Source organism: Cuculus canorus, chromosome 1, assembly GCF_017976375.1.
Source record: "Cuculus canorus isolate bCucCan1 chromosome 1, bCucCan1.pri, whole genome shotgun sequence".
NCBI classification, from domain to species: Eukaryota; Metazoa; Chordata; class Aves; order Cuculiformes; family Cuculidae; genus Cuculus; species Cuculus canorus.
In genome coordinates this window covers 119,962,958-119,983,630 of record NC_071401.1, presented here as the reverse complement: position 1 = coordinate 119,983,630, position 20,673 = coordinate 119,962,958, and the positions used below count along the sequence as shown (strand labels likewise).

At 42.0% G+C, this 20,673-nt stretch overlaps 1 protein-coding gene across 24 annotated transcripts in view; it reads left to right on the top strand.

The window, feature by feature from the left end:
* The window catches only part of ZBTB20 (zinc finger and BTB domain containing 20), a 492,045-nt gene that overhangs the window by 445,041 nt on the left and 26,331 nt on the right, over positions 1-20,673 (top strand). For 23 of the 24 annotated variants that reach the window (XM_054088544.1, XM_054088531.1, XM_054088570.1 and 20 more), the window contains 2 exons: positions 12,166-12,262; positions 13,873-13,951. The gene's annotated coding sequence lies outside the window, so the exon portion shown is untranslated. The remainder of the gene's footprint in view (positions 1-12,165; positions 12,263-13,872; positions 13,952-20,673) is intronic. The other variant, XM_054088469.1, reaches the window with a different exon arrangement.

The following is a 20,673-nucleotide window of genomic DNA, read 5'->3' as shown; positions in this document are numbered from 1 at the left end:
AAGCAAGTCTAAACAAATGATATTTTTTAAAGCTTTTGGGATAAGAATAATTTTGAATGTAAAATGTGTTAAAGTGACATTAAATAACAACAAAAAAGCTTGCATTCATTACAACTTAAATTCCCCTTTACAGAAGGAGATGGAACAAGTCCTGTCATTTTACTTTGTAAACCAAAAAAAGTCCTCTTCTTGATTTTTCTGTCTTCTAAACCGCACTTGGCCTTTCTAGATGGCACTTGCCCCCAACTCTCACATATGGTGAATATTTCCCATTGAGTGATCCCTGTGTCGTGATATCTTAAAATAAGTGTCTTTCTATCAGGCATTGCTCTTATATAATACATATTGTCATCTGGAGTGAGGTACAGTTGTGCATATTTAGCTGGTCTACTTTGTAGTGCGTCACTACAAGTGACTGAAAACATGGCACAGGAAGTTGTTTGCGTTCTTCTTTGTCATTGCTTGTGCAAGTCCCAAGCAGAAAATGTTCTTGAGAGCAGATGGTACCAAACAGTCAACTGCAAGCACCATTTTCCAGATGCATAGATGTTTCATGCCTACTTGAAGCCAGTTCAGATGGCCTTGTGAACTTGAGTCCAACTTTTGTTTAACCCTTCACTGGGCTACCAGTGAAAAGGGGGTCCTGCAGGAGTTTCAGTCCTAACAGAAATAACCTGAATGCAGAAGATCTCTTGTGTTCTCAGACATTTAGCGGGAATCTGGGACATAATGTTATGATCAGCAATTAAAATATTAATACTGTTTTTCTGGAAGGAATGTTGCAAATACAGCAGCTGATGCATGATCTGTGGTTTCCAGTCATTTCTCTCTGTCTTTCAACTTTCTAAACAGTATGTTGTAACACAGAGTAGCCAATATCTGAATTTCTTACTGCTTGACAAGGGGATTACCAGATAGCAAAGGCAAATTAATTTGACTTCCTACAGAAAAGGTAAGAACTTCTTATCCTAGGGCAGTAACACAGTCAGCTCATCATGACTGCATGATGCTGATAAACTACAGTTTACAACTCAGCAGGCTTCTTGTTTGATTTGTTTTTTTTCACTTGCTTGGGTCTTTGGACTTTTCACAGTAGGCTTATTGCTGCTGAACCACAGGCTTTTATTTGATAACAAATAAAAGTACTAGTCCAGTTTTTTCACTGTTGTACCCACAGAAATCTGTCTGAGATCATATGAATATTACAGACCAACTTAGTGGGAAGGTATCTATGAATCCCAGTCTGCAATTGTTGGCCAGACCAGTCAGTTTGTGAGTTCAAATACACTTTAGATTTAGTTTCGTTCTGACTTTACTCTTAGGTGACTTGTGGATCCAGGGACTCAAAATGTAAGATACTTAATCCCATAATAACAATACAAATTTGTCGGTTATTGACATAGATCCTGAGAAACAGGCAAGTAACAATTCCTTCAACAATACTGCCTGGTAACACGGTATGCCTGGGTCAGAAGTAGATATAGAGCCAGAATCTGATAGCTGTTCCGCTAAGCTTTGTTGGTTTTGAATACTTCCAACAAACTTTCAAGACAGAACACCTGAGCTGAGAAAGATAACAGATTTAGATAGAAAAGCTGAAGGGGAGCGTTTTTATTAGGTCATCGTTTAAGTTTTTAACTGTTACGTTCCCACAATGTAAAGAGATAAACCTAAACTGAACTCTCAAAGCTAAACAAATCCAGAAGTCAAATTGTCTTTTCAAATTCCTGGCTAAAATCCATCTCTTAAACTGAGGAAATATAGAAGTTCAGAATGGCTGAAATCTGGCTCTTATGTTGGTAATACCATATAATCCAAGGTTATTGTATGTTGATTGGTGGTAAGAGAGGTCAGAAGGAGGTAATCTCTTTGGAAAACTTTGTGAAACAGTCTAGAACCTCTCTGCTTGCAAGCAGCTTCCTCAGGGAAGTGGTCAGGGCACCAAGCCTGTCGGAGCTCAAGAAGCATCTGGACAATGCTTTTGGTCATTTCACTTAGTTGTAGGTAGTCCTGTGAGGAGCAGGGAGTTGGATTTGATGATCCTCATGGATCCTTTCTAACTTGAGATATTCTGATTCTATGATTCTCTCTCTTTGAAGAGTCTTGTGTTTGTTATTAACCAGAATCAACTAGAGCTGATGGACCTGATAGCATGTTTCTCTACAGCTAAGTTTGTCCCATTTTGTAAGAGGATAGCCTGTTCAATGTCTTACAGAACAGCAGTGCTGTTACCAACAAGAATTTCTTCCTTGGCCTCCTACTGAATGAACATTCAGAATTTTTATGACACCATAATAATCTTCAGAAACTCAGTCTTTCTGTGAACTACACAGTTTGTGAGTTCAAATACACTTTAGGTACCACATTGGTTGCAATACGAATAATATTTTAAATTTATAAATAAGTTTTATTTTAAGACCTTGTTATTGATTTGCAGCATTATCTGTTAGCCTTGCAGAAATGAAGGAGTTGCATAACATCCTTTACTTTTCTAAAGGGGAAACTGAGGAATGGAAAAATAAGGGTTTGTCAGAACTATAAGAAGTATTAACATCATCAAAATGTGTGTGGGTCTTACCCAAGAGAAACATCTAGAAAAAGTAAAGCTTTCAGTTCAGGATCTAACTATGGCCTTTGCTATCCAGTCCTCTCTCAAAATCAAACAGTGCTGTCGGATATTCTTTTCCCTCCCTCTTGCTGCTTGGGCTGTGAAACAAATTGCACGTACCAGATGAGTGTCTCAAGGCACTAAATGGAAAAATGACATTTTAAAATAATAGTTGCCAGGTCCTGTAGCTCAGAACTGTCATATTGCATGCTACAAGCTCACTCCTTCCCCAAAATGAGGTGTAAAATGTAATATGTCTGTGTCTGTGTGCCTGTGCAGGTGTCTGGGTCTGGGACACAGACAGATTCCTTACCTGGAAATGGCTTGCTGTTATTAGACGTGCAGTTACTAGGGGTTATGTAAGACAATTGAAGCTCTGTTTTTTAACAGAGACATGATTCATGCTACTTGTAGTAACAGTAACCACCTCCAACAGAGACAGAAAGCAGACACAGACAAAAGGCTGAAGAAATCAATGCTGGCTGAATACAGCCATCCTCCTGATACCTTCTGCCTCTCAAACAGCCATCAGGTTATCAGCAGTGCAGATTAATGCTAATGCCAAAGACTTCTGGAGTTACCGAGCCAGTGCATCTTTATCAGTGGCATTTGCAGAGAATGGCTGAGGCTGCAGGATCTGCAAGGGGGACAGGGCTAGGCACACTTTGCCATGTTCCCAGCAATGTCCCTGGTGGTCTTCAGGAAGCTGAGGGAGCTGTGAGCAGAACTAGCACTCCTACTCTATTTTCTCAGTTACTCCTGCTGGGGAAGGTTGGAACCAAAACAACTTTTGGCTCCTCTGCAGTTAACACTTTTACAGTCATTTTTATAGTAATGTGGAGAGAGAGTCAGGACCTGGAGTAGCTTTGAACTTCTGCCAGCACTCTTCATTAGAGCAAATTGTGAAATCTGATTGAACTAGAATAGCTCTGAGCTCCCCTACGGCTAAGATTCCTGATCCACCTCATATGGTAGTTCTTGCTGGTCATGGCAGAGCTCAGACTATCTGCAAGCTCCTCCGTCATTTTGTTCATCTGGGCCATTTTCTTGCAGCGATTTCTGTTGGGAGATAGCAGGAATAAGGTAGCTGCCAGATTGTCTGCAGTCAAAGGTCCAATCTCCTTGCAAAATTTCTTTCTTGATAGGAAAGAGGATTATGTTCAGAATACCAAAGTGAACGCCAGTGGGGTGCTTATTTACAGAGTGTCACCTTCCAGAAATAAAAGTTAGAGAAGTTGCTATTGGGTCCCCTGAAGTCACTGCCATTCCCTACCATGTCTCCCCTTGGAAGACTGTGAATCTCCTGTAAAATTTCATTTCAGCCTCATCTAAACCATTCTGTATTGTAGCTTCTGCTGTCAAGGAAGAAGATGCCGAAGATTTGGAAATGGTCTTTTTAGCACTCAGGAGACAGCCCTCCTACGTTAGCAGAACTTACCCAACAGCAGAGCCAACTGCCTTCAGTTTCATTCAGTAAAGTTTTGTAATGACCAAAGAAATAATCTTTAAGAGCCACAGAAGAGAGCCGAGTACTGAATTCCAATAAATCCCAAGGGTTTATCATTTGCTAATACTGGAATAATAATAACAATAATTATTGCTATATAATTTTCCTTAATGTATCATGCTGTATATACCGTGCAGAGTAGAAATCACTCCAGCTACTATTAATGTTAGTAATCATTCTCCATCAGCCACACCGCATATGTTTTAAGGAGAAGAATGAAAAAAAAAAAAACCTCACAGAGCCTTAAAGATGGCACTGTAGTCATATCCTGACTCTGTACTTTCCTGGCACAGAGTATGTAAAACCCAGATCTGACTAACACAGACGGCACTGACATCTCTACATCTCAGGGACACTTAAGAAAAATCCTGTTTTGATGCAGATGATACGTAACTTTAAAAAGCAAATAATTATCACGAATGTACATCACACCTCAGGACACATTGCTGTCAGTAACTTGACATTTCAAATGATGAGTTTCACAAATGCGCATAACCATCAGATTTGATTGAAAATGTTTTAGAATAATTCACATGCTCATCTAGAACTTTTTTCATTGTGTTTTGGCACTGAAGCATGAATCAGGAAATCTACAGTGGGTTTCTCTTTGCTTGCGAGGAAGCAAACGCTTTGATCAGTTCTATGTACTCCAAGGCTATAGTCAGTTTATTCCTCAATGGATAATGCAACCAAAGCCCAGAGTGACTCTGTTTCTCTGTGGATCCTGTGTGATATTTTATATATAGTTTTTGACATAAATCAAACAAGCTTTCATTTGTACAGTTTGAGGCCAGAGGCAGCAAACACATGGGAAGAATGATATGGGAAAACATGTTCGTGGTGCTTTTTACCTAGTCTTTTCATTGTGTTGGTTACTGACTCTTTAATAATTGACTTGCAAGCAAAATCTTCAGAGGCAGGAGACAGCCATCCAAACCAAAACAAAAAAATATTCAAAATAATGTGAATGTTTTTTCTGCCTGTCAGTAACACCATTGTTAAGCTCAGCTTTCAGGCAGAGGTGTTAAGAATCTTAAAATTTAAGGAAAAGGTCTCTTGTCCTGACCTTGCCCCTCAGAATGCATGCAAACATGATTTGTAATATAAATCTTCCTCTAGTAAAGGCAGGTAAAATCCTGCAAGATTTTTTCTTTCCTTGTGAAACAAATCACGTAAGAAAAGCTCAATGAAAGGGAAGAGTTCCACCAAAGTGAGGTTAAGGGTTTTTTGGGGGGAAGAGAGTGTTCAATTTTTCTGTTTATCTATTCGATGACTTGGCTCTTGGTGCTTGAGAACCAGATATATGAATGACAGTTTCATTTCCTAGTTTACCTTGAGGGGGATGATTCTGTGACAAATGGATCAAATCCAGTGAAATTTATAGCTGGTGGTATTCCATTGTCCTACATGGAATTATGCTTTGAATGAATGTAATCAGTATCTCATAGTTTCTGCAAACAATAAGGCATGGAAAAAAAAGCCCAGGGTTTAATTACTTTAATCAGTTGCCATTTTGTATCATCTTCCATACTCAGGACAATGGACTTCAGGCTTGTGACTGAGAGCAGCTTTCAGCATAAGAACTATTTGGTGACTGGACATTGGTGCATCAAGTGCTGTACCATTGTGACCAGGAGGGAGGGATGTATGGCAGAACCAGTGCCAATATTGTAAATTTTTATTAAATTGTGTTATGCATTAAGATTCTACAGTCCCCACCTAGGTAAAAAGATGTTATCACTTTGCAAACCTGCTTGCTGTAACATGGAGATCTGTTCTTTGAGGACATTTACTACTTTCTTCAATTCACCAGCGTCTATGGGACTAATGGTTTTAGGGTTTATGCCAAAGCATTTGCAAGGACAGCATTCAGTGAAATCAAAGCAATGTGTAGTGGAGGAGGAAAAAACTCAGCTCATTCTCTTCATATGCTTTCATTGTTTTTGTTCTTCCTGAAAAATAATGTCCTTTCAGATTTCGTTTGACATCTCCATGATGTTGAACAGATTCGGAGAAATCACCAATATTTTGACAGGGTTCCTTGGCAATGAAATGTTCATGAAGCTCATCTGTCATGAGCTAATCTGGCTCATCTAGCCAAAGCAGCATCTTAGGCAGATAAATTACTGTAGCAATTTAATTTCTACACATTTTCTTCATCTCTGGTGATAGCAGTGATGGCAACTCATGTTTCAGTTACAGAAACATTGGTGATAATTGCAGCACAACTACACTCTTGGTTTTGCGAGAACCTTGCTTAAAGTAGCAAAGCGTTGTCGAATTGGCCAAGTGATGCCTTCTTGGTAATAAGAAGTCAATACTCTGTGCTGGCCATCTTCAGCGTTTGTGGCTTCAAAACCTTAACTGCTTACCTTGTTCACCTCCCACCAAACTTTTGAGTTGTGTACCATAATATTGATGCCTTGTAACCTACAGCATCAGCACATGAACGCCTGAGGCTGTTTATACTCTCAAACTGCTTCCATTAATAGCAAGTACGTGTAGGAAATTAATGCTCAAGACTCAACAAAGCTAGTAGTATATAAACACTACCCACAAATCAGTCTGTTCCCTGGAAAGCTTATGTAAGTGCAGTTCCACTAAGCATAGAGGATTTACCCTGTGTTTGACACCAGCATCAATAAAATCATGACTTTATGTATTGGCCTCAGTCACACCCCACTTTAATGAATTACTTTGAAAAGTATGTGGTTTTGTTCATCATTCAGATACGATTATGAAGGCTCCATATTAGGAACATAGAGAATTCTGTGTTGATATAGCCAGCAATATTTTGCCAGAATAAGATAATAATTGTATGTATAACTATACATACATATATACATATATACTGTTACCATTTATGTATGACTTTATATACGTACAATACTGTTTCTTCTCTTTATGACTTGTGACAAGATAACTCATGGTCTAACACGCTGTCATGGTTCAGTCTGGCATGATATATGTTTGTATTCATTTGAATGTCTGGCTGAATGTTACATCAGGGCTTTTGGTGGTCTGCTTCTGCTCTGATTAAATTAGCAACTACTGACAGTTGCCTCTTCCAGGTACCAGTTATCTTCACTATTTCAAATCAAGTGTGCAAAGTCCAAACAGGTGCTTAACAGTGCCTAATATTGCTTTATTCTACTCTGTCCACAGAGAGGTGCAGCCAAGAGGGCAACCTACACTCTGCTTGGGCTCTGTCTGTCCTGTTTCTCTTCACTCATACACCTAACACACTAACCATGATGAGATCTTTGTTGATGGAAATTAGACAGCACCCCAATTTTTATCTTAAACGAGACAGAACTCTTCCAAAAGTTCAGGGTTGAGGCCTTGTACCACTTCCCGGGGCAGGAGGGGCCGTTCAGCATGGAGAATGGAAAGGAAAATCAGTAGAAGAGTCGTCCTCTTGCACCTTAGCTCTTAGGTACAGTTAGGTGTTGCACTGAGAATATCACTTGCAAATAGAAAGAACTATCAGAAGAATCAATAGATGAAAGTGAGACTGAGAAAATGCCTATTTCAAGTGCCAAATTCAAACTTAAGAAAAGAACTGCAGCTTAAGGGAAGTGAAATTCTATAGCATTAGATAAAAGGCAGTGAACAAAGGGACAAAGAAACAGATACAGACAAGTAATAGAGGGTTGGTTAGACAAAAAGTAGGAACATGATGTGGTCTTTACTACAGACTCCATTGCTATTCCAGATTTCAGTAAGCATCCCTGGGACTTCAAGAAGAGATTTTTTTTCTCTAGTACTCTTGCGAAAATGTCCTTGTGGGAAACTGACCTTTACTAGGCTAGAGTCCAGCCTCTTTAAACAGTCTTTCTGAAAATGTCTAATCCATTAACAAGTTAATTCCTGAATTTCAGGCCCAATTACTTATGGTTGGACATTAGTGGACATACAGTGTTCCCAGTGGAATATAGAAAGAACCAGCTTCTCTCCTACATGAAGCCCTGACTATCATTAAAAAATCATGCTATGGCTTTTCAACAGCATGTCCTGTGCAGCAATATTTTTATGTTTTCTATGGCACGGCTTCTAACCTCTGTTGGAAGGGTGATTTTTATGTCACAGTCCATTTTGATTTCTGTTTAAGAAACAGTAGTTGCAACTTTAATGTCAGAGTCTGCCTAAGTCAGAGGATATACCTTATTTTGAAAAAGAAGCAGTAAAGTACATCTGGAATAACCCACTTCATGCAGGAAGTTGAGTCTTGAATCACGTTTGTTGATGGCTAACAATACTGTTCTCATTTTCTCCTTCTCATTCAAAAGAATTTCGTTTAGCCTGGACAGCTCAGTCTGAAAATATGTCATCACTGTGAAAATGTAAATGAAGACTGACCCACCTTTACTTGAGACCTGTACAATATGTGGGTTAAGATCAGACATGCTAACTTCTGTGGCACTAGCAAGTTCTTATTTTCCATTGCCTTTTGACAGACAGCACGGTGCCAGCACAGCAAATATGAATAATCAGAAATAAGCTCACAAGAAGCTCATCTTTTAATTTTTTCATTACTAGGGATCACATGAAAGGCAGAAGGAAGCAGACATCTGAAGATATCAGGGGAAAGAGTATTACAGGGATAAAATAAATAGCAATTAACTAAAAAATTGGGTCCCCTTCATCAGGACTCACTAAGAGCAAGTAACAGAAGACTATAATACCAGATCTCTAGCAAAGAGAAAGAGAAAGAGCTGTTCTGTTGATTGTCTCTTGCAGGTTGCACATACGAGTGCCCCTAACAAACAGGGAATACTGAAGGTGTTTGATAGTGTCTCTGAGCAGAAAGACGTACAGCAGGGGGAGAGTTAGAAATGTCCTGCAGAGAACGAACCTAGCAAAAGCAAATTTCAGGACCAAGTACCAGCAGGAAATTGATGATTGCATTACTTAAGTCATCTGTAAAGGAAATAGTGTGATGGTATGTTGTATAAAGAGCAGAGTCAAGCCAATGCTTGCTTATGTGGTTTTTAAGTAATATGATATGACAGACCACATCAGATCAATGATGCAGCTCTGGAAAGGTAGCTAACAAGTGTTGAAAGGGTCGAGACACAAATTTCAGGACGGAGAAGAAGGACGATCAGTGTTTCAAAATATGAACTTATGGTCCAGGAGCCCATTAATCATTGGCATTATTATGTAAAGTACCACATTTTCTCCAGACTTTATGCCCACTGCAACTCCACTGAAGCCAGTGTAGAACTGACCTAAAGTGTACATCTTAAATCACAATCTGTAGTACATTACTGCTGTCGTAAAACAGGCCTTCCTTAATAAAAACAGTAACACGATTAATGTATCTTACACCCTTTAAATTACCAGATAAAACCTGGTAAGATGAAGGCGGAATAAAAGTGAGTGTATATAAAATGCCCAAGATACTATCATTAGTGGAAATATTTAAGTAATAAGAGTCTGCATTTCTGGGATGCATTCATGCAGAAAACTTATCCTCTGGAATCTTAATTAAGCACACAGTACCTCATGGAGCAGAAATGTTAATGCTTTCCTTTTCTGGATAGAGGAGCCCAGGTAGAGAGAGGAGAAATTACTTAAACCAATGTCGTGCATTCCATTCTTCTGTTGTCCTGCTTGCTGTCTTTTTGCCCAATCTTCTCATGATCAAAAACCATTTTCCTCACCTTTTTCCGAGCTAGATTAAGACTTTTATAAAAATCTGGGGCTGTTCCGTTCTTTATTTTACTCCCTGTGTCCCCTGAAGCTCCATCACCTTTATTGATTTTATGTACTTAAAATGTAGCTATCAACTGATGATGATCTCAGTGCTTTTTGCTCTTCATGCTGGAGGAAAAGATGTGTAGTGTCCCAGGCCATAGCAAAAATGACAGAGAAAAATGAAGATATTTTAAGTATTGCCTTTCACGGAGATTTTAATGCCCAGAATTTGTAGAAGACTTTGAACAGCTCATCTCTAGCAACCTGTCTGCCTGACCCTTGTTTTGAAGCCAGATTGAGTGCTAGGCAGTGCTACATTACAGAGCCACTTGGACTAGGAACTCAGAGATTGGAAGATTAATAATGATGACACAAAAAGAGAGGTGACAAAATATGCAGGATTAGTACATTCAGTTCTCAGTCTTCTCTTGTGTGAAATTAGGAGTGAAGTGAGCAGGAGTTCTGCCGAAGTAAAGACTAAAGACCTAATCTTGTGATTTTTCTACTTCTAGTACTAGTTAAAACTGCATGTTAACTGAGGTACTGGGTACTCTTTAAGGCACGTGGGATTTATGCCTTAAAAAGATGAACGGTAGCCAAATAAAAGACAGATTGATGTGTGCAAAGTGGATATAAGAAGCAAGGTCAGCATTACTAGAACAGGTGGGGCATGTATGGAAGTGGGAAGGAGAGCTTGAAAGTAAGCCATGCTGAGTGTCAGCAAGGACTTACATTTACAGAATCCTTGTGCGTTCTTGCACCTTTGAAATTCAACCTTTGGTAGTGGCCAAAGGTGTGACTGTTTCATGTAATTTATTTGAGCTGCCCCGATGCTGGCATATGGTTCTTCTCCCAAGTCCCAGTGAAACTCAGAGGTTCAGGCTGAGTTGAAGATTATTTTTTTGTGTTTAAATTTACTCAATCTGCAATTCAAAGCAGACTTCAAGAGGAGAGAACCAACAAAAACTGGAATCAAAGAAAATGTTTGCTTGAGCCCCTGTGAAGCGTAGCTGCCAGGTTTCATGTAGCCTGTTGAAATTGGTATGTAGCGTGTATCTCAGTCATCAATGAACATCATCATTAAAAAATGTACATAAAAATGTACATGAACATAAAACTGAATGTATATTTTGTGAAGTACATTATTACAGTGTCATCTAAAATCCTTCATTGTGTCTGCTGGTGTTCATTCCAGTGTTCCTGCTGCATGAGCAGTGAGGTTTTTATATTGTGTTGCAGTTAGAGACATAAATTCCAGCTTGCACAGTGACGTTAACTACCTGTGAAATAACAATTACATCTCTTGCAATGTTTTGTTCATCTTCTTGATTTCTTTGATAAAGCAAATATTTAGTTTTCTTGTCTGATTAGAGCAGGCAAAATCATTTATTCCTGGAAATAGCACCAATGGCTTTGCTGTGGGTAGGACTGAATATGCTGATGTCCCAGGAGTTCTTTACATAAGTTAAGTGAGCAGGATTTAATTCTGTCCCTGGATGTTAACTTCAGACATACTTCCAACATCCACAACGAGCCACCCAAAGATCATAAGAAGTTAGCGAAGGAGGAGTTCTGTTAGTCTAGAGAGGGCTTCAAGTCCCCCAAAAATGTAAATACTCCCAATATTTTAAGTCTGGGTGGTGAAATCACCTTATAACACTGGGCCTGAGGTTTTTCTTTGAATCCCTTTCTGTATTAGTCCATCAAGTCCAACTTCCTCTTTAGCTCGAGAGATTTCAGGCATAAAACTGCTGCTGAGCTGAATGTGTTCTAAAATGCTGACAGTAAGTTATTTTACTGGTCTCACTGCAGTAGACCTAGTGGCTGATGGGAGATAAGAGGGGTTTCTGCTTTGATATGAGTCATCATTTTTGTCATGTAAAGACAGCAAAAGAAGTGAAGGAGGATTTTGCCTCCCCTTTTCCTGCCTTTCAGTCCTGAGGAAGTGTTTGTTGCTGCTCTGAATTGGACTGGCCTTGTTGTTCTGATGAGATGCACTTGAGAGCCAAGTTTATGCTAGCTCTCCATCAGTTCTCTGTGCTCCTGCCATCAGAATGAGCAACTGCTCAGAATGAATCCTACTGATAGCACTTTGCTGGCTAATCCTCCCTCTCCTCCTCATTTCACCAGAATAGGTTGCATGGGTGAAATGGAGTAACCCGGGGCTGACTCTGTTGTCATTTGCAGCCAGGGCTGGAGGGATTGAAGCAGGAAGAGTTTGGCCCTACCAGGCTGCAGCCAGCTGTACTGACAGCAGAGAATGCCAGTTAGCATTGCAGAAAGTTTTCTTGCTCTCAGTAAATAATTATTATTTTCCCCTGACCTTTCCTTTTGCTTCTTTCTGGTACAGACACAGCCTCTCTCTGTTCCCTGCCCCAATGAACGTCTGCACTAGGTCCAAGGCTTGGAGTAATTTACCTGAAGAGTGATACCATTTGGAAACCACTGTAAGTATATTTTATCTCTTATAAAAGACTTCTTGTTTCAGCAAAAAAAAGACATCTTTAAAAAAAACCCAAAAACAAACTACAGCACCTGTGAGCATTACTGATCAGGCTAAGCTAAGTTTTGCTTTTGAAATTTGCAAGGAACTGTGTGGGCAAAAAATATGTCAATAAAAACCTGTTAAATATTTAAGTTGTAGCCTCACAGCCTAGTTCAGCAATGGCTGGTTTGATCTATTTGTATCTTTTAGTTTGGCAGGTTCTCCCTGCTTACTGCTCTAGTTAATGCTGTTCTAGTTGGTTCATCCGTGTTTATCTTCAGAGCTTTTATCTTGTTTATTATTTGTGTTACTTTTTAATGAGACACCTTTCCTCTCATTGGTGTTTCACACAATACAGATACTCCAGCTCCTTGAAAACTTATGCTGTTCTTTCCAGGCCTTGAGTCATTCATGACTTGGGCTGGTGTTTCTTAAGGCTATTGTAATTTGGTAAATTTGGCTGTATTACATAGGCAAAGTTGCCTGACAGAATTTTGACCTTGTGTTGTGTTTTTATTAGGTTCTGAAATGATTGATTGTATGTTATTTGCAGATTTTCCCCTGTAGAGCTTATAGTTCTGATACGTTATGCTCTATTCTCAGTGCTTACCACTGTTATCACAGTGTTTCTGTAGCTGAGATGCTCTGAGGTTGTAAGTCAGGGTCTAACTTTCATGAGACTTATAGTTTAGATGGAAAAAATGGACAAATTTGGGGGCATGCAAGACCCACTTCAGATCTGAAACAGAACCAGCAAATTTCAATCTTGGTTTAACTTAATCTCTGAGCTTAACTTAATTACATTAATCAGTCTCCTGTAAGGGATTTTTTAGTTTATTTCATTTTTCTGCATTGATTAAATTTTCCGGGCTTTTATTGCACTAGAACACTGGGCCTCTCTTGTCAGTTCTCTGTGCCTCCTATTCTTGCTCTGCAGTGTTCTGCTGGGATTTCTCTTTCGTATTACATTTTATGGCGATGTTTTCAGGAGTTTGTGTTTTCCATTGTATGACACAAACTTGCAATCAGAGATTTTAAACAAACTGCCAGTCATGTAGCTGTAACAGCATGAAGATCAATGTGGCTGCAAAATCATCAGAGAAGCTGTGTGAATATTCAGGCACTCAGCCTGTGCAGGACGTTTAACTACTGAAGCAATACTTCTGGCAGGAAAACTGGGCTGGCTCAGGTGTTTTAAAGCAAGCTTGTCTCAGGAATCTTCAGCCCCAGCTCTGGCATTCAGTGTGCCCTGAATTTTGAGGTGAGGTCTCTGGGCAGATTCAGTGCTTTTTGCTGTTCTTTTGGTTGTTGGTTTTTTTTTGTTTTGGTTGTTTGTTTTTTTTTTTTTAATATATATTCAATGATTGTACTCTCTCTCTTTCACTTTGTCAGTTTCTAAATATGTATTGTCAATGTCATGTCTGGAAGAGACACAACACTGGCAGTGATAAGCACTGATATCAGGAGCTGTGTTAGTCGCACACAGGCAGAGGAAGAATGTGCAGCAGAACACTGAGGAAAAATATTGCTTAAAATCAAATGTGAACTATTTTCGTGCTTTTATATTTTTAGGATCTGAAAAGCCGGAGGTTTTTTTTGAATTATATACAGTCTCTGTGGATTACTAAGTCTACGGACGAACTGTACACCGGTGAGTTAAGTGCAGTGCTTGGGCACTACAGGCATCTCTGACCTGAGGGCACTTACTAGAAGGTGATGCCATATCTATCAGGAGGAGAAATAATGCCTGAAACATGGGTGGGCAGACTCAGCCAGCAGCAGCACTTGTAACAACATCAGCAAGCCTGTGGCATGTTCCCTCCGTGCTGTTTAGTATGCGATGAACAAAGGTCTGGTTGGTGACCCAGCCCTCCCTGTATTCAGAAGCTGAAAACTGCCTCATTATTGTTCATTATGTAGTATTATTCTCATACAGTCACATTATCATAGCTTCCCCTGAGACCCAGGATGCTACTGTGGGTTCTGAGCAGCTACGCTCGTTCCTATACCTGAGCTAATTTGTTCATTGCCAACCTGGTGTCTCCACAGGACAGAGAGCTGTTCTCTGTGTAAGGGAAGGTTCAAGCATTAGTTACAACTGCGGTGTGAGAAGTACAACAACACACATTACCTGTTTTTGACTGAGATTTGAGCTGGTGGCCCAGCTGTAAGAACAAGTTAATTCATTGAGTGGAAATTCATTCCAAGTTTAAGTAGTGGTTGCCAGCAAGATGCCTGCAAAGAAATCGTGTGTGGAGAGCAGGTGGAGGGTTGGGGGAGAGAAGGATGTATGCATGAGTGGCAGCAAGAAGAGGGAGGTGTAGCAAAGGTTTGAACAGTAATTAGTTTCTAGATAGCTCTGAGGTTAAGACATCCAAAGTACTATCCATTCTGCCTTCAAATTAAACAGAAAGGACCCTATTCTGCTTTGCAGCCAGTGGCCAGATCATTGCAGTAGCTGGAGCACTGTGGGCTGTCCACAGTCTGAGGCCTTTTTGTATGACAATGTTGTGTTAAGGTACATGGAAAGGAGGGAATGCCCCACTGCAAAGAAGATAGTGACAGAGAAGCTTCAGAAAGCAGAACTGAAGAGTTTGGCAGTGGTTGTAGGTCTTGTTTTACACATGATCTGTAAAGTGGTGTAAATAAACATAATGATAATATAAACATAATAAACTTAAAAAATAAATATAGGCGAATGCTGAAAGTGAGTACATGAGAAAAGTACATGGACACCGGATATATGATTTAAAAGATGGACTAGGTAGGATGTTTAGAAACAGACCGGATAAATATCTTATAAAGAGAGAGAGTTTGGGCTGTTCAGCCTGGAGAAGAGAAGGCTTCGGGGAGACATTGTAACACCCTTCCAATATCTGAAGAGGCTACAAGAAGGCTGGAGAGGGACTTTTTACAAATGCACATAGTAATAGGACAAGGAGGGGTGGCTTTACATTAGGGTGGCTTTACATTTACAGGTGGTGAGGCACTGGAACAGGTCACCCAGGGATGTGGCTGCCCCATCCCTGGAGGTGTTCAAGCGAGGTTGGATGGGGCCTTTGGCAGCCTGGTCTGATGGGAGGTGTCCCTGCCCATGGCAGAGGGGTTGGAACTAGATGATTTTAAAGTACCTTCCAATCCAAACCATTCTATGATTCTATGATTCTAAAGCATTCTATGATTCTATGATTCTAAGCATTCTATGATTCTAAAGCAGTAGTAAATATGAATCCTGCAGTGATCCTCAAGACTTTGATTAGCTTAGAAAGTTCAGCATCTTTTCTGTCCCCAACTTCCGTGAGTCTGTGCATCAGGTCCGTGTACAGATGTGTCATTTTTTTGCTATACTGGCTCTCTGCTGTCCTTCACAAGAGGCAAAGAGGATGATGGCCCTCTGATAATTTTAAGAATGACATATTTGAATGCAATATTTGGAAGGGCTTGAAACACACCACAGGTGTCTATGCAGAAGGCACTCAGAGATAACTAGTAGATCAGACTGGAGCCCCTTGTTCCAAGGGCACATTTCCAAGTCCGTTGCAAATAAGTTGCAACATCTATTGCCCTTAACAGCAAGTGAATAGCAAACTTCTTATTTCCAGCATTATTCTGTTGAGAAGAACAGAAACACATGAACTAAAGTAGCAAGGTAGAGTGACCCCCACAACTGAAATGATGACACAGGACTGTCAATCAATGAAGTCCAGGGATGGTATACAAGTAGGTATAATTTGGGAAGGTTCTACAAACAATATTTATTATTTGTTTCATTCTCACTCCTACCCATATGCTTTCAGTGTTTTTGACATAGCTAAGACAAGTCATACTCTTCCAAAGTTAGTGTGCCATTTTACCTTCTGGAACACGGCAATATATTTGAGAGCTTGCTAATGGAAGTGTTCGTAGAAGAAGTGTGTAATCAGGAAAAGAATTAGGTTGGGAGGGTCCTCTGGAGGTCTCTAGTCCAATTCCCTGCTCAGAGCTGACTTCCAAGCTGGAGTAAGTTACTCAGGGCCTTGTTCAATTAAGTTTTGAAAATCTCCGAGGATGGAGATGCCACAACCTGGCCTGTCAGCCTGATCCAACACTTAAAATCTCTCCCTGTGAACACTATAGCAATAAGATAGTAATAGGAGTAGACTATGTAAGTGAATGTAAGAATATTTAATTATAATATATAGGTGAAGATCACAGCAATAGGAGCTTTTTTTTACGTGACAAATAAGATAGAACAAAAAGAGAGCAATATACTTACAGCAGCAGGAGGATTTTTCTGACTTTGCCCATTGTCCTTTGCTGGCAATGGCAGTCTGCTGTTGCAGAATGGAGAAGAACCTTGTTTGGATTTCTTCATAGGCAGTTTTGATCAGTGTGCTAAGGATCTTTCTTTTCTGAAAATTTTTCTTTAGATCCTTAGCTGACTCGGCTGTTTCCCTTACTCAGCCTTCCTTGTGTGGATGCCTGCATTCCTTTCAGGTGGTACTGAGATGCAGGGCATTTCTAAACAGCTTAAGAGAAATGGAGAATGCTGTGGAGAGGTATCGCCTCTAGTGCCAGACAGCACCGTTGATTGTCTTCCCATCCTAGTGAGCACAAGTCGCCAAGCTGCAGGACTGTGACGTGGAAAAGCGGTGACATTAAAAGCATCTTGATAACATAGTGTCAGCCTTAAGAGCAAAGTAGAAAATAAACAGGTTTGGAAAGCAAGGAGCAGGAGGTGCTATGCACAGCCTCTCTGGTGTCACTACTTGTTGCTAAAGTATTTTTTAACCTGTCCCTCTAATGGGTTTTGACGCCCTGGGAAGCACATGCGGGATCAGCCACACAATAAAGCATCAATCAGTGCTTAGACTAACAAAGCAGCTATGGCTGTGCTAGCAGTCTACAAGTCATGTTTACTGAGACTGAGCCCCTATCCTGCAAATACCAACAGCATCCTACCCAGGTGGATAGAGCTGGGAGTGAAAGGCTGTGTTCCAAGCCTGTAACTTGAGTTAACTCTCACCTGAAAGTAGACCTTAAATCTCTTTTAGCTTCCAAGTGCAAGGGACTTAATTACCCAGTGTATCCAGAGTCTAACTCTATATTCATCCTTTGCTACCTGGACAAAATAGCAGGCTATCTGAAAGCTTCTGCAGCATCAGAAGCATTGGAAAAAAAAATTCACAGAAAGGGTCAGTGGGCACTGGCAGAGGCTGCCCAGGGAGGTGGTTGAGTCACCATTCCTGGAGGTATTTAAAAGACAGGTGGATGAGATGCTCAGGGGCATGGTTTAGTGGTTGGTAGGAATGGTTGGACTCGATGATCCTGGAGGTCTTTTCCAAACTAGTGATTCTGTGAGTCTGTGATTCTGTGATTCTTGGGTAGCAATGCTGTAAAAAAAACACTGGTTTGTACACAGATTACCCACAGCCCCCAGTGCATGCCGGCTGTATGTGGGAAAGTCACGGGATCTGTCTGGAAATGAGATGTGTGAAGGTATGCCAGAGTTCATACACCAAGGATCAATGCGGGCTGTTACAAACAAAACATATGTAGTCCATCTACTTTAAAATGTATATATATATATGCCCATGAACAAGCTCAGCGTCTTATGCATCCTCATCTGTATAACAAGAGATGGGTCCTGGTGACAGCACTTGCAACAGACAGAAGCTTGCCTGAGCTTGGAGTGAAAAGGTTTACTCTTCAGAAAAAAAATATACTTTTTAATGGTTTGATTTTCCTTCTGTTTGAAATGGAGTTGATCGGTTCAGTCCTTTGCTATACCTCTACAATTTTAAGTAGGATCCATCTCCTCTTGATTTAGATCAGGTTTGACTTCAGCCTGGCACATTTTGAGCCTATTGATTATATAATGTGAAGGATACAGTGGCAGTACCTTCTGCCTGTCTGTAGCATAGGGATTTTAACCCCAGTAACCCAGACTGCATCAGGGCCAGCAGCAGCCACAGGGTTATCAGCGTGACCCTCGGTCAGCAGTGGCTCACCCACAGAGTCCAGCTACCCTGCAGCCCCTTGAAGTCCCGTCTTTCTGGGACTCTGTGCTGTTTTTCTCCCTTTTGGCCAGCCCAGGGCATCCCTTCAGTGCCAGGTGGCCCAAGACAGGTGCCAGACGCTGAATGTGCCCTGCATTTCCTGGGTGGCTTTTGCAGAGGAAGGAGGATTTCTTTTCATTCTTTTTGGTCTGTTTAACTTATATTTTATCATAGAATCAGAGAATCATAGAATCATAGAATAGTTTGGGTTGGAAGAGACCTTAAAGATCATCTAGTTCCAACCCCCCAGCCACGGGCAGGGACATCTCACTGGATCAGGCTGCACAAGGCCCCATCCAACCTGGTCTTGAACACCTCCAGGGATGGAGCAGCCACAATCTCCCTGGGCAACCTGTGCCAGTGCCTCACCACTCTCATGGTTTAGAAAGTCTTCCTTATGTAAAGCCTAAGTCAGCCCCTCTCCAGTTTATACACGTTCCCCCTTGTCCTATCACTACAAGCCTTGTTGAACAGTCCCTCCCCAACTTTCCTGTAGCCCCTTCAGGTACTGGAAGGTTGCTGTAAGATCTCCTCTGAGCCTTCTCTTCTCCAGCTGAACAAGCCCAACTCTCTCAGCCTGTCCTCATATGGGAGGTGCTCCAGCCCTCTGGTCATCTTTGGGTTGATCAGAGTGGGTTGGGTTGGAAGGGACCTTAAAGATCATTCAGTTCCAACCCCCCTGCTATGGACAGGGGCATCCCACTAGATCAGGCTGCTCAAAGCCTCATCCAACCTGGCCTTGAACATCTCCAGGGTTGGAGCTACCACAGCTTCCCTGGGCAACCTTTTTAGTGCCTCACCACCCTCATAGTGAAGAAATTTCTCCTTATGTCTAATCTAAATCTCCTCTTTTTCAGCTTAAAACCATTCCCCTGCATCCTATCTCTGCACTCCCTGATAGATTCCCCCCCCCCCCGTCTTTCCTGTAGCCCCTTTAAGGCTGCTCTAAGTTCTCCCGGCATCCTTCTCCAGGCTGAACAAGCCTAGCTCTCTCAGCCTGTCTTCATAGCAGAGGCGCTCCAGCCCTCTGATCACTTTCAAGAGAGAAACGTGCGGGAAGAAACACGCCCCAGTCCCGCTGCCCAGGCCCCGGAGGCGGCGCTGGCGGGACCCGCGCGCGTGCTGCCCTCTGCCGGCCGCGCCGCGGGGCGCCGGCTCCGCGCTGCCCTTATGTAACGCGCTTATGTAACCGGCGGTGAATCGATGCCCCTGCCCGCCCCGCGCTGCCACCGCGCCCCGGGGAACGGGGCTTCTGTTGGGGTAGAAGGGCAGAGTGGTTTGGGTTGGGTTGGAAGGGAGCTTAAAGCCCATCCAGTTCCAACCCGCCTGCCATGGGCAGGGACACCTCCCGCTCAACCAGGCTGCTCAAGACCCCATCCAGCCTAGCCTTGAACACCTCCAGGGATGGGGCAGCCACAACTCCCCTGGGCAACCTGTGCCAGCGCTTCACCACCCTCAGCATGAAGAAATTCTTCCTAACGTCTAATCTAAACCTTCCCTATTTCAGCTTAAACCAAATACCCCTCATCACTGCAGTCCCTGGTAAAGAGTCCCTCCCCAGCTTTCCTGTAGCCTCGTTTAACTACTGGAGGGTCACCATAAGATCTCCCCAGAGCCTTCTTTTCTCCAGGCTCATCAAACCCAACTCTGTCAGCCTGTCGACTTCTTTAAACAATTTAGAAGCCAGTCCAGCCCTCAGAAGTCATGGTTTGGCATGTCAGCTGCATGCCCTCCTTGGTGGGATTCAGGAAGGCAAGGCATGTGGGGAGAAGTGCTCTCCCAGGCTTTTGGTCCTTCAGGAGGAGAGTCTGCCCCTGTCAAGAGGAGTTTTGCTGGCAGACAAGGAACAGGGACCATGCGCGTAGGGCCTGGGCAGAGGCAAGGCAGCGATGCCTTGGCTCCACAGCATCTCTGTGCTCTGGGATGGCCATTGTCCATGCCCCAAACCCTAGTCACCCACCAGTGAAAGGTGCTGCCTCGAGAATGTCCTGCTCCCAGGATGACTCATTACTGCTCATGCCTCTGATGCCTGCAGGGGATAACCATGTTTTATTTGGATGGCTTTCACCTCCTCAGCTTCTGCTGCTGTCTTGCAAGCATGGCCGTTGCCCCCTTGGCACACAGCAGGAGCTGCTGGATGTTTACCAGGGTGTAATGTCCACATACCAAGTACAAGCCACGATGTTCCTATCTAGAGGCTGCAGCTGGAGCTGGCTGGGCAGCTGCCTGCCTTGGGGAGCAGAGGAGGGAGCACCTTCACCTGTAAAATGGAGGGGAAGCACTGCAATGTGGATGCTCACCTCCACCTACATAAGGCTCACTGTGCGATTCGAAG